The following is a 14,420-nucleotide window of genomic DNA, read 5'->3' as shown; positions in this document are numbered from 1 at the left end:
GGCCGTTGCAGCCTCAGAAACCACCAATTCCCCGGTGCATTAGGAACTGCCTGGAGGCTGGGGCTTCCTGCAGGTGCCCTGCACTCATGAATCACACCTTGTCAGGGCTTGGGGTGCCCAACGGCCGGGTGACCGCTGAGATGGCCGCGGAGCCCTGCCCTGGGGTGCACCCGCCTCCCCACCACACCATGCTGGCCAGGCAAGGGTTAAGCAGGCATTAATCATGCTGTTTGAGAGATGTTTCAAAGCCTCTTCCAAATATTATAAAAAATGCCTTTAATCATCTAATAGCGCGAACTCCGCTTGTGATGGATGGAGAGAAGTCGCCTCTCTCCTCCCAATCCTAACAGATGAGGCTGAAGAGCTGCTGCTCTGGGAGGGGGGGAAGTTGAGGAGGGGGCTGGGGGAAGAGAAGGACATTTCTCAACCTCCCACCAGAGCAGTTATAAATATGAGGTCATACAGCAAGAGATGATAACGCATTAAGGGCTCTTGAGATATTAGTCTGTCAGCCTCGTTAGACACAGCCCATTTGGGGCTGACTGCATAATTAGAGGCTGGGGTACCCATAACTCATTGGTGTTTATATGGTAGGAAGGGGCTATGCTCACCGTCACCCTCAGCACTCTGAGAAGTCATCTTCAGCAGGCATCAAACCCCACTCCTCGCTGCAAGAATAATGCTCCTCTCCCTGAGATCAACTGCTCCCTCTCCCCACCTCCCACCCTTCCTGCAGTCCCGATCCTGCTGCATGCTCAGGGCGCCCACCCTCACCTCTCCTCTCCCCTGCACATGGGGAATAGGGTTACGGCTTGGCCAAGGCACCCCAAGGTAGTTTGTGGCCAAGCAGAGAAGTCCTGGCTCCCAGGTCTTGCTGGGGAATGGCCTGTGCCCAGCCCCACCAGGGGCTGCATGCCCTAAGCACGCCCAGGCAGCCTCACGGCAGGTTTGTCCTTCCTGCACCCTTCTGTCTTTCCAGGGGATAGCTCCATGTTGGGCTGGAAACACTGTGGGGAGGTAGGTGGATATACTTGTACAAAGGTGGTCCTGGGGAAGCCTGAGCAGAAAGAACTCCAAGGAAAGAAAAAAACACGCAAGTTCCCCAGGACTGCTTGTCACTCCTGCCCTGCTATGAGTGTCCCCAATTTCTGATCTGCTGTCTCTCATCTGCAACATGCACCAGGGACCCTTTTCTAGCCAGGATGCTGCCCTGCGTTGGTCATCACCAAGAGACAAGGCAGAGCCCCCCCCAGTGCTGCTGCACCCAGCCGCCTGGGCACTGCTGGTCTGCCCAGGGGCTGAGGGACACTGAGCGTGGGGCAGCCGGGGACCCCAGGCTCGGTAGGGAAGCTGGAGAGGAGCTGGGCTTCCCAGGTCTCCTCCGCTTTCTCTTCTCAGTTCTGCCTAGGAGGTGGTGAGCACTGACATGGAAAGGCACTTCCCAACCAACCCAGCACAAAAAAAATTCAACAAGTGAAACAGGGAAGGGGAGCATTTCCCTTCTGCAACCGTGCAGAGCAAGGGCACCGCAAGAGCCAGCTTCTGCTTGAGAGGGAACAGAGAGGGAGCAGTGAGCAGGGGGAGGCAGGAGAAAGCCAAACCGAGTCCTGTGCACCCAGCAGAGCCGGCTTTGCAGCCCAAGCCTTCCCACCAGCATATCCCTGTAACCACCAAAGTCCCTGGCGCGGCCACCCAGCCACCTCATCCCCTCTCCCTGCTCACCCACCGCAGCCGAGGAGGGGGCAAGGGGTCCGCAGAGGCGGGGGCAACCCCATGGCTTCCCAGGCTGAGGTAGGATAATGAGTCCTGATGGAGGAAGTGACCTTTTCCAAATGCCACATGTCATTGGATTTTATATCACACCAGGACAATGTGCCATGGGTATTAAAATCGTTTTTCCAATAGAGGTGTGTGTGTGTATGTGTGTGTCAGCGAGAGATGTGAGAAAAATAAAATGACGATGTGAAAATTAGGCTGCTTCTAAACATGGCCTTTAGAAAGGACTTAGGTCCTCGCAGAGCAGGACTGACAGAGAAGATCCATGCCCCTTGCTCTGGAGATCATGGATGATTTTGTCAAGGGAATATGTTCTGTCCAAACCCCATGATAGAACAAGGGAAAAAAACACTCAGGAGTCCTGATCCTCATTTCTAAAGTCCTGCCAAGACTTTCACCTCTACAGTGTCCCCTCTGCTGTGGAGGGACACCTCCAGGGCTGCTCTGCTCATAGAGGCACATATGGATACATATGGAGCACAGATCACCTCGCACGTGTGCTTCTGACACCCACGGATGTTAGTCTGGGCTGTGCACGTGGAGAAAGCAAAGTCCTACATGACAGCTAATACTGAGTTACTTGGCCTCACCTGGGCTTCCAAGCAGCCCATATTCCTGTGGGCCAGCCCAGAGATGTGCGTGGAGCATCCATGGAGTTATCCATCCATACATGGGTATGGACATATATGCCAGGATACATTCCCATGTGAAAACACAATATAAAAAGGGAGATGCTGGAAGCCAAATTCACTTGAACTCCAGCCTGTTCCCTCAATCTGCAGGACAATTGTCCGGCTGAAATAACAATGCTAGGACGAAAAAAAAAAAAAAAAAAAAAAGGGACAAGCTGCAATTGTTTATTCAGCTTCTTTCTCCCCGTCTCCTCTCGACAATGCCCTGACACCGTGTCCTGCCGAGCCAGGGCTGCAACCCCAATGGGCTAAATTTATCCCAGCTGGAGCCCTGTTTACAAGCCTTGTCCTGTTTACAGCCTGGTCCATTCTGTCCAGGACCAGGCAGTGGCCATCCCCGGGGCAGACAGTCCATGCCTCACCTTCCTCAGCCTCTGCCATGCTCAGGCTGCCCGTGTGGTCCCTGGAAAGATGCCCAACACACCCCACTCCCTGCACACAGGGCAGTTTATGGCCCCCTGACCATCCAGGAGACCATGGGGACATGTGGGCTTGCCCGTGCTGCTGCTTGCCCAGCATGGTTCGGTGGTAGCCCAGGGGGCCACAGCCTCCATCAGCGCTGGCTGGTGGCACACCATCCCCCAGGAAAACATTGGCTGCAGATCAGCGATGAGGGTGCAGCGCATCCCATGAGAAACTAGCCAGGGACAACAATGCTCTGTCATGAAGCCATGGAGCTGCACATCTCATGCAACCTTGCATGGGTGCTCTGCGCCGCATACCTCACACTGCAGTAGAGGGCCATGCATTCGGGCTGTCACACACCCATCCCTGTCTCTCTGATGGGCTCCCACGGGTGGGGAGGACAGAGCTGGCAGGAGCTCAGCTCCCTCTTCCTGGTGAGAGAACTGGATGTCACACCAGGGGTCTGAATGGTTGAGCCTGGCTGGGCCTGATAGCTTGATGGTGTTATGAACAGACATTAAAATGCTGGGGATGTGGCGGAGGGATGCTCGCTGCCAGCACCCCCTCCTCGCACTCTTCCCGCACTGATTCCTATCTCTGGTGGGATGCACTGGCCATGGTCTGCCAGGAGCAATGGGGGCTCACCCAGCTGCCCCCCAATAGCATGGAGGTTCTCCTGAGATCCAGAAGCCACCTTCAGCAGGGCTGAGTTGGCAACATCCAGGCTCTTATTTGTTTTTAATGAGTCCCAGCTAATGAATCCCAATGCATGAAAGCTTTTCATTAACCCTCTGGCTCACTGTCAGTGTTGGCTACCAGTTTGCAGAGGCTGGAATCACAAAAGTGGTTCTGGGGGTGACTGCAAACCCTCACCTACGAGCCTGCGTGCTACCCTGTGCCCTGCCACCCATTCCCTGCTCTTATCCGGTCTCAGTGGCTGCAGAGGGGAAACCAGCACCCTGCAGATGTGAAACGAAGCAGCTGGTCCCGCGCTCCCTCAGTTTCCCTGTCAGAGGCAGCTAACAGAGCTTCCTCTTTGTCTCCAGTGGTAGGGCCATTGCTCAGCAGTGATGGATCCCTCTTTACACCTGCTCGCAGCTGCATGTACTTAATGAATGAGCAAACTCCTGGCACACTGATGATGTGGCCTCTTCCACACGGTCCTGGTCCAAACCACTGCCCGCTGTCACCTCAGGAAGCCTCCTGCTTGAAACCAAGAGCTCTGGATCACATCCCATGGTAAGGGACACCTTGTGTGCACATGGAGGGGAACAGAGGATCTCGCAGAGAGACCCTGACCTGGGTTGAGCTCCCAAACTGGATGAGGGGCTCAAGTCTTGGTGTCTGACACTGCCTCTATGCAAGGAAAGGTCCAAGAGCAGCTGAGTCTGGACCAAGGCTCCAGCTACTATGTGAGGTCCCCAGCTATGGGTGCAGGAGCAGCTACCAAGGCTTTCCTGTTGCTCAAGTTTTTTGGAGACAAGCAGACTGTCCAAAGCTATGCCCATGGTAGCACCATAGTGGCGCACCAGAGTGGTACTCATCTTCCAAAATGCCTCCTCATCCCTCACTGCTCACACCCGCCACAATTCCTGCATCTGGCTCAATTTCGGGTTGGTTTGTACCCTGGTTGGGAGGAAGCCTTTCTGCACCACGTGCCCCACATTGCACTGCCTGGGGAAACAGAAGCTCCAGAGAGAGCAGAAGAGGGCTCATCCACCCCAGTCCAGCTCCCTGCCCAGAGTTTTGGAGATGGTCTGTGCATGATTGTGGGTGGGGGTGAATTTGAGCCTACAGGTTTGTCTATACAAAGTCCTGCTCCCAAGAAACCCCTCGTGCTGGGTATTTCTTATTCCCGAAATAGAAGCTCGTTCACGTTCACCAGACCCCCTTTTGCTCAGAAATACAAACGGAGCTTTCAGGGAATATTTCGCCAGTCCAAAAATCACCTCCAGCCTTCATTCACATTCAGTTCCAAGCACAGGCAGGACACTAAGGGAAGGGCTAATGGAGTGGCACATCTGCACACAAACACCTACGTGTGTGCTCCTCACACGCGCGGCTCCTCATCTCCGGAAGAAGATCTTCTCGTCAGGAAGTCACGGCCCTGATTACTTTGTCTTCCACGTTTAAGAACATCCCTAACTGCTCCTTGGATAGCTCAATTAGTAAAGTGAATATATTATATAAAGTCTAAAAGATTAAACTATCATAGGCAGCCCATAATTTCATGAAGAAGTCAGGGGAGCATATCCCTCTTATTAACTCTATAACAAATGTGATGAAAATGTTCAAATAGAATGTTAATGCAATGTTACGTGTAATTTTCCCAGGCGATTTTCTGCTGAAATATTTCTTTATTAATAGTAATTGAGGGTATAAATTATGAATGAGGCGATTTTCTCCTTTCACTGGGAAAGATGTACTAATGGCAATAATTCTTTATAATAATTTTTTGGGGGGAGAATGGGGAGGGAGCTGGGGTGAGGGGTTTAAAGAAAAAAAAATCTTTAAAGGGATTGCAAAATATATAGACTAGCAGTGCATGTTTTATTGCAGGGCGCTGTATTTTATATCCGTGGCTGGGCACCAGTCCTGTGCCGGTCTGCGCCGCATGTGCGCTGTGAGGTTTGGCGAAGGCCATTTCCTTGCACCTCGTGTAAAGCCTCACGCCGAGTGAGGGGAGTATGACGGCACCGACACTGTGGGTCTGCAAGTGTTGGATTCCTCTTCCCATTTCATTCAGTAAGGGAGCGAGGGGCAGCAACCATGCTGCGAGCTACAGGCACTTCTGGTGAGTAGATGGGTACTCAAGGACAGGCAGGTTAGTGGTACACGTTCTTGCCAATTTAATGCAGACTCTGACACCTTTCCACCCCCAGCACACCCAAAGACACGTCTTTGCACTTGTGTTGGGGTTTTTGGGGGTTCGTCTCACCAGCAACGCAACCTGCTGGTCCTCATCCCAAGCTCCTCCAGCCAGGGAAACGCGTGGCAGAGAGAGACGCCTGGTCCTACAGCCGCCAAACCTCGCACGGCCTCAAAGCGAAGGGGAGCGGGGCTGCGGGTTACGCCGGCTCCCAAACGTCACCCCTTTGTGGGACAGGACGCAGGGACACACAGACCACCAGCTCGGGGCCACGCGCTTGCCCACCACGGACAGGCAGCACCGAGCAGCACAGCTGCTTGCAGGGAAACAAAAAGTCCTTTTTGTGATGCCAGAATGAAAGAGGCATTTTACAAGGATTTCAGAGCTTGCTTTCCTTCAGGTTTGTGTGTTTTTTTCGACAGACCAAATGACTTCAAAATTTTTCCACTCAATTAAAAAAAAATGCTGGTTTGAGTGCAATTCTCAGCCCCTTCTCGCACGCATCTCTCTTCTCAAAGAAAGAGAAGAGGAAAGAAAAGATGGGATCCCTTAAATTTTAATTACGTTTCAGTCAGCTGAAAAAAAGCCTCTGAATGGTTTAAAACTTTTATACTGAAGAATCAGCTTTCCCCCCTATTTTATTTAAAACTTTTCCCAGGAAGGAAACTTTTTGAACAAGCTCTAGTCTACAACATGGGTAGGAAGAAAAAACTCCTAACCCCAGGTCTTTGCCATACAAACCAAAAAGCATCCCGAGAGCTGCTTAAACAAGCTAAAAAGCACCTCTGGTGTTGGCTCACACTGAGGGTGAGCGGCACACGCTGACACCCAGAAAGGGGCAGAGGTCCTGGGCATCGGTGCACGCGGGTACAGATGTGCCCCAGATGGATGCAGGTGTGTTGGGGAGTGGGTGGGTTCGCTCTTCCCAAGGGGCAGCTCTTACATTCCCCATTTCCAGCAGAGGATTCCCCCTGCTTGGGCTCTCTCTGAGCTCTCTGCTGGGCTGGAAGAGGAGGCAGAGCTGGTCCTTCTGCTGGCAGCCAGGCTGTGCTCTCCCGTCCTTCTCCTTCTCCGGAGGCACCAACTATCCGGCCCTGCCCGCGGCTCACCCCGCACTGGCAGCCTGTGCGAGAGGCTGCGGAAAAACTGACAAAAATCAGCATGATCTGTCACCGACCCTCCTCAAAATTAGGTTAATAATTTATGATGTTAAATGGGACAGTTAATAGCTGGGCCAGATGATTCCTCAGCTAATCTAGAGCACGGGCTGAGCTGCAACGAGTCCTCTGAGAGTTCATTACACTCCCCAGCCCTCAGCGCTGGTGCTTTTGGCTCCGACGGTACCTACGGGAGGCTGTGGCTGGTGCCGCTGGCAACATGCCTAAGACTTGCCCCTCATCAATTAAGAGAAATAAGGAAATCGACAGGAAAATTAATTTCCAAAGAGACAATGCCTCTGACACCTGCACTGCCCTCGGAAAGCCGGGGGGGTTCTCTGGGAAGCTGCCTGCCTGCGGAGGAGGCAGTGCCCGCCTTCTCGCTGAGCGGGGTCAGGCTGCATCCCAGGGGGCTGGGGGAGCACGAAGGGGTGTAAGCGATTCAACAGAAGATGCTTTTGGTCCTGGGTCAGCCCCAAGCATGCTCCTTACAGGGAGGTGCTCAGCCACATCTGGGAGGAGATGTGACACCCATGTCTGCTGCTGAAAGCCCCCCCAGCATGCCCTTCCCTGCACAGGGCAACTCACTGGCAGTGAGGATTTACACCCTGACCGTGCACGTTCCCAAAGAAACCTCAGAGATGAAGGGTAGGGATGAGAAGGTCCAGCAGGTCTTTTCCATCAAGGAGACAGAGCAGAGTCGGCTACCTCAGACACAAGGCACTGCCAGAGTGCTCCCTGGGGCCAGCCCTCATCCCAGAGCACCACGATGGTGGATCTTCAGCCACGTGACTGTCTGTCTCTCTAATGTGCCCCATTCTTGTCCCACCCTAGCACCAGCAGGTCAGATCGAGTCTGGCCACAGAAACCAGGCGTTGGACGTAACAGCCTCCCCTGGCCAAGACTGCAGCCCCTCTCTGTGTCCTGAGCCCTCCCGTCTCCCCAGCACTTTCTGCCTCCTCCTGGGTCACAGCAGCCTTCTCGGGATCCAGGACTGCTTTGTCGGGAAACACAAGGGAGAGCACATCTCATCTGTGTGACAGAGGCTTTCCATCCCTATCCAGTGTAAACAGAACAACTGAAGCTTACAGCACCTGGAGGCAACAAAGTCCCTCGGCTACCAGCAGTACGGGAGCCCCAATCCTGCCTTGCTTCTCTCTGCAAAGGCCTGATCTGAAGTAGATTTGAAACCCTTTGCTTTGCGCTAGGGGCTCTGTCCTGAGAAGTGCTCAGCCTCGCAGGATCGAACCTCAGGGCAGGATTTCTGCAGAAAGCTTGCCGGCTCTGAGACCACGGCTCCAGCGAAACAGAAAGTTGGCGGGGTCCCACTTCACAGGTCCCAACTGCGTGTGAAGGCAGAAATTAACTCCTTTGCTCCAGCATCGCACTGGGGGATGCTGCAGAGCAGTGCCAACCTTAGGCAGACCTGGGAGAGGGTGCCACAGCCACTCTCCTCTCCAGAAGAGGTAACGGTGGATACCCTGGAGTATGCTCCTGACAGCCTTAATCCATTTTACAAATGGGAAAACTAAGGCACACCAAGTTTGGGTGACCACCCCAACATCAGCAGCAAGATCAGGTGAAAGGGGTACTTTCTCTATCATCCAAAGGTTCCCAGTCCCGGATGTCCATGCCCTGCCCTCATTGGGAGCTTGAGATAGACCTAATGGGCTAAAAAGTGACCGGCTGGGCTACAGTCGCAGGCTGCGGCAGCCAGATGTGCGCTGATGACTCGTGCAGATGTTGGCCCTGCAGCGCGTCTGGGCAGTAATTCCCCTTCTCCCTTCCACATTCCTGCTCTGCCAAATTCAAACCATGCGCAGGGCAGGGGGATTACCTGCAATTACAGCTTTCGCACGTCGGGGCCGGTTTCACGCAGCTGGGGAAGTGGGGGAGAACGGCGAGAGGTAAGGGCATCCATATGGTGGGCTTCTGCAGCCATTCCTCCTGCCTGCGTCAGAGGCAACCGGTGCCATCTTGCCTCTCCAGCCCTCTCCTCTTCTCTGGAGTCACCTCGAGCTGGAAAGACCAGGAGGGATCCATGGGGGCAGAGAGGAGCCCCAGCCTGAGGCTGGCAGCAGGACCAGTTTTCCTTCCAGCTTCTACCCAAGTGCATATGGGAGAGATGACAATTAGGGGGACAACAAATGAGGCTGCTGGCCCCTGGGGGGGCACATGTGCAGTAACTTGAAGCTGAAGCGGAAATAGCTCCAGTCGACCCACTTAGAAAATCATCATTACTGTAGAATTTATGGCTGACATGAGCTTGTCTGATAGATATGACTATTTAAAGGCAGCCAAAGCCTCCATTTATAACAATCTGAGGGAAGGGGAAGGGAAGGGAGTTGGGGCAGGTTTGAAGATCAAAAGGTCACCTGGGAAAGGAAAGGGGACCATGTCAGCCCTGGTGTCAGAGGCAAAGGGGTAGTGGCTTCATGTAGGGAAAGGGCTGGTGTGGCAGGGCAAGGGGGACTGCACCCCGTTGGAGCAGGGCAGCCCCATGTCATGGGTCTGCCACCCTAGATCTCAAGGACCGCAGCATCCTCCATGGCCCCCACAGCCCTTCCTGTCCTTGGAGCTGGCAAAGTGCCACTGCCGAGTGCAGGCTGGTCCGGGTCGCTGGCACACAGGTGAGCCCTTCTGCATTTGGCACCATCCAGGCAGCAGTGGGCACAGACACCGTTCTCACTCAGGATGTGTGGCAGTATTCACTGGGAGTGGGCTTCTAATTAGATGTGAAGGAGGAAGCAATTGCTGAGGCTGGGAAAGAAAAAAAGCAGTGGCAGGTTTGGAGGACAACAAGTGAACACCTGCAAGGTTCAGATTTTCGTTTTTCCTTAACTTAAAGGACAGAAAACGACTCCTGGGAATGATGGGTCACTGCTGCACCCAGCGTTTTAGCTGTCCTCCTTGCCTGCATGTCCTTCGGGACTTTAAAAGAGGATCGTATAAGCACTTGGTGGCTTGTTAAGGAAGCACCTTGTCTCAACAGCAAAGCCAGGAAAAAGACCCACCTGCCAATTCCTTGGGCCAGGCTGTCCCTCACTGGCAAACCTTCATCTCCGATGAAACAGAAATGCTGCAATTGCGCTGGAGTCTGGATCCCAGGGATGCCCAGCTCAGCTGGAGACACACCGCATGTCCCAGCACGTCCCTGCGTCACGGTTCGCTATGGATGTGCAAGGGAATACCGCATCCAGCGGTGAGTGAGTTGGAAACGAGCACAGAGGTAGGGATGGGCTCTCCACCGAGGCGCTCATGGAGGGTGATGGATGCAGAGCAGCAGGCTGCAGGGCAGCACTTCGTGCCATCCAGGGCAGAGAGCTGACCCCAGAGGGAGATCCTGCCTAGGGACAGCACGGAGCCAGTCATCGGCGTCCCCGTCTTGGACTCTTTTCCCCAATCCGGCTGCTCCCTGTTCCTTTGGGGACGGCAGCAGCTCCTCACCTGATTGAATTTCCAGGCCATCACTTGCTCTCCCTGCAGCTGCGAGGCATGATCGCCCTCCCGGCAACCCCACGCTCACCCCGCGGAAGGAGGGGCTAATTCAGTTAGCCCAGTGGCATTAGCTGCCGTGAAGAATAACCCGCCAACAAGGGCCTGCAAGCCTGACACAATATTAAAGACCCCACTGCCCTCACTTGGGGCAGATTAAGCTGGGCTCATTGCTTTAATGCTGCACTCCTCGGCCGGGCTCCCTCCAAGGCTCTGCACCTTAACTGTATTACCCCAGCACCGATGTGCTTGACCTGCCGATATTGCTCCCACTGATAATTCACCTCCCAAGAAACTTTGCCTTTTTGACCTCCTGCTGGAGGAGGCTCTAACCCCACGGAACAGGGCTACCCCTGCATCCCACTGCCCACGGGGGCTGCCCGCTGCTGCCCTCTGCTCCTTGCTCACTTTCTTCCCTCTGCACCATCTCCTCCATCCCAGCCTTCCAGGGACCCCAAGCTGCCTCCTTCTGCCAAGCTTGGGCAACTCATCTCTGCAAACAGGTCACTTTGGCGATCCCAGCATCACAATCATTATCAGTGACTGCACTGACATGCATGGTGAACATGTGGCCATGGGAGGATGTGTGTGTGGAGGATGGAGAATGTCATTTACAACACCAGGGATGTGCGGGACATCCCGGCTCACTAACTTCATCTGGGGTGCCAAGGCGCTCTCAGTAATGACATGAAGTTGTGCACAGAGGGAGCGTTGGGTCCCTCTGGCTCCCAGGGATACAGATATCTCCTCTGACCCGGGGAAGCAATGAGGAAAAATGACCAAATACCAGCCCAGAGGAAGCCTGGGCTCCAAGGGAAACTCAACAGAGCGGCGTGGGAGCAAGAAGCAGGGTCATCCCTCTGCTGCTGCCAAGCCCAAGCAGTGCCAACATCGCCTTGTCCTGGCAGCACCCACAGCTGTCAGCAGCCCTCCAGCCCTGCTTCATCCCACAACTGGAGAGCAATGTGGGAAGTAGTCCTTGGGATGCTGTTTGCTAGGGATGCTGACTCATGCAGCCTTGCTTTTCCTAGGAATCAGCAACACTGCAGAATCACTTTCCTGCTTAGTCAAAACCAGAGAGCTGGCTAAACCCTAAAGGCTCCAGAACGAAATTTTCAAAATCACCTTTTCTCAGCAAAAAGTAACCATCTGACTTAGCCAACGTATTCACTTCTGCACTCCTTACCAGAAAATCAAAATAATATATACTGATCTTTTCCTCTCACTTTTATCATTGGCCACACTAGATATTTTTACGAAAGCAGTTTGAGCACCCCTGCTGCCCGCTCTGCCAGGCTGCTGGGTGCTGACAGCTCTGTCTTGCCTCCTCAGAAAGGAGCAAGTTTGCAACAGTGAATTATAATTCCAGCTCTAGCCCTAGAACAGGGCGTCTGCTCCCCACATCTGCTCCCTTGCCTTTGCATGGGTGATATTTATGCTCGCCATGCACAGTTAGCGCTTGGGTGGCATATATGAGATTGGAAAACTAGTCATGTATGTTTACATTACTAACGTGTATTAGTTGTAAACTGTATTAGTTATGTAAAAGTAGCTCTTCCTGCAAAGCTGGTGCTGCCTATGAAGAGGCTGCGAGTTGCTCTTCTAGGGACCGGCCACTGCTCACAACGAACAAGCCCTCGTTTTGGACACGTTTTGCTTCCTTATTTTCTGATTTCACTGTTCAAAGGTATGTTTCCTTTTTTTGAAGAAACAAAACCAGAAAAAGGAACAAACCTAAACTTCTGCTCAAAACTCAGACCACAAGCCTTGGGGTTTTTTTTTTTAACATTAAAAGGCTCGGTGAAGCTGTGTGTGATCCACGCTCCTGGCAGAGGAAGCAGAGTGCCCACACGAAAGGTGTGTGGCAGAGCAGATGTGAAGCCGCACGGTTCGGTGGCTGTCAGGACAGAGTGGCTCTATTTTGGGCTTTGCCATCAACCCAAAGTTGATGGGGAAGGGACTGCACCTCTCCCTGTCCCTGAGCCCCTGCCCTGGGACACAGGGGCATCAGTGGGTGCCGGAGTTCACTGCTGCCTCATACCTGGGGCGGAGGGAGCTCGCACTTTCCCACCACGAAACACCACCTGGCAAAATCCTATACAGCCTCACACACTGGCTTTGCTGACTGGATCAGTGCTCCAGAAACCGCACTTGCCCACTGTGGTTGGCTCGGTGCCTGCCCAGACCTGGACTTGTCCTGGCCTGCCGTAACAACCATGCTGAGCAAAACCAGAGGCAGAAAGTTTTCGATTATCGCAGCTGAGAAATGAAGCCTACAGACAGGAGCAGAGCTGGGACATGTAACTACACAGGAAACACGAAGGCTTATTCCTTCTCCTGTGCTCCTGGAAAGGATCCCTTTGGCTGCTCACATGTACACTGCTGACCAGGGACTCAATCCCATTCCTGCTCCCAGTGGGTGTGATGCAGCTGTGGGCAGGGGACATCTGCACCGCGGGAAGCAGGAGCAGACCCTGCCCTCTGTGTGCAGCCAGACGCATTGGAAACAGGGAAGGGTGTATGGCTTTTACGAGCCTTTCTTAAAAAAGGTAGACAACGTCAGGGCAGAGTCAGGCCCCAAATTTAGACCTGGGCAAAGCAACAGGAACCATTCCCCGTTTCACGACTGGCACACTTGGGAGGTGAATGGAAAATGACCGATGTGAATACTTTTTCCTAATGGAGTGTATTTGTCTAAGTGCAATGCCTGAGCCATGAGGTGGCTGCCCTGCTGTGGGACCTGAGCTAGCCTCGCCCCACTGTGCCCATCTCCAGCTCCAGCCCCGTCCCTGTGCAGCCCCCAGTGTCCCCAGTCTGGGAAGCGACTGGCCAAGCTGGTAGCACAAAGCGGAGCCACCCGTCCCACCGTGGGGACAGGGAGCACCCAGCACCACCAGGCAGGTGACGCTGGACACTGAGCCTTCTGCTTCTCACCCGTCTGACGTGACCCCTCCTGTTAGGGGGAGATTTAAGGTGCTCTTGTATCTCCCTGCTGCAAATGGCCTCATAAAAGTGACAGAAAGACGTTCGTATGAATGCTTGTTAAAATCTTATTACTAATCACCACCAAAGTTAGCTGCTATACTTAACCCAGACTAAGGGAAAGAGGGGAGGGGGCAGTGCCTGGGCACAACGGAGAAATTAAGACCAAAAAGCGAAGGCAGCACAGTGTGACGAGCGGCCCTGACGCAGCTCACGGACACAGGCAGGGGCTTGCTGGAGCATCAGCAAATAAATCCCCCTGAGCCTTCAGCCTCCGCAGCCACATCCCTTTTACAAGCCCTAACCCGAGAGCAGGGTGGGCTTGTGGTGGAGCGGGAGGCGATGGATCAAAGAGACCTCAGTTGAACTACCACCACAGCCGCAGCCTCCTCGAGCAGCCCTGGGCTCTGCCCTGCGTGGAAGCTCCTCCTGTGCAAAGCGGATGAGAATTGAGATTTAACGAGATAGCCGCTCTCCAGGCTGGGGAAGTCTCACAGCAGTGTGTGAGCACCTGGCAGTCCTAGGAGGAGGGAGGTCCCTCCACTGCGGCTGCAAGGACACACAGTTAAGCTTCCTTCAATGCTTAAGCTTGATCTTGTCCTTGCAGTTAGAAGTAGCACTTAGAGGAGAGAGAGAAAAGGCCAAGGATGCTGACTGTCTTGGAGAAGTGGAAAGTTCAGCAGTTGCCAAGGTATCACAGGGCACTTCCAGACTTGTCCTTGCTGAAGCATCAGTGGAAAAGGACCAGTGAGGAGTTCTGCTCTCCCCAGGGTGACAGATGAGGAAGGAGGGAGGATGGTGAAACACATGGAGCATGTACAATGCATGGGCTCACCTATCCCTACCAGATCCACAGGTCATGATTGCCTCCCCAAACAGAAACACAAGAAAAACATGGTCCAGATGGCCGCAAGGGCAGGCCCAGAAGGACCAAGGAGATGGTCACCTGTCTTGTTGTGTTAGTGGCATACACAAGGTCATACCCCACTGCGTTTGGCTGCGGGCTGGGGCAGGGACCACTCTGCCACCTCGTGATCTGCTCCC

The 14,420-nt window shown here is 53.8% G+C and overlaps 1 protein-coding gene across 4 annotated transcripts in view; it reads right to left on the bottom strand.

Annotated features, from left to right (window-relative positions):
* Positions 1–14,420, bottom strand: part of RNF220 (ring finger protein 220) — a 221,567-nt gene that overhangs the window by 134,645 nt on the left and 72,502 nt on the right. The window lies entirely within an intron of this gene.

This window comes from Tauraco erythrolophus, chromosome 10 (assembly GCF_009769465.1).
Source record: "Tauraco erythrolophus isolate bTauEry1 chromosome 10, bTauEry1.pri, whole genome shotgun sequence".
Classification (NCBI taxonomy): Eukaryota; Metazoa; Chordata; class Aves; order Musophagiformes; family Musophagidae; genus Tauraco; species Tauraco erythrolophus.
The sequence above is the reverse complement of the archived record's forward strand: the minus strand, read 5'-3'. Positions and strand labels throughout refer to the sequence as shown.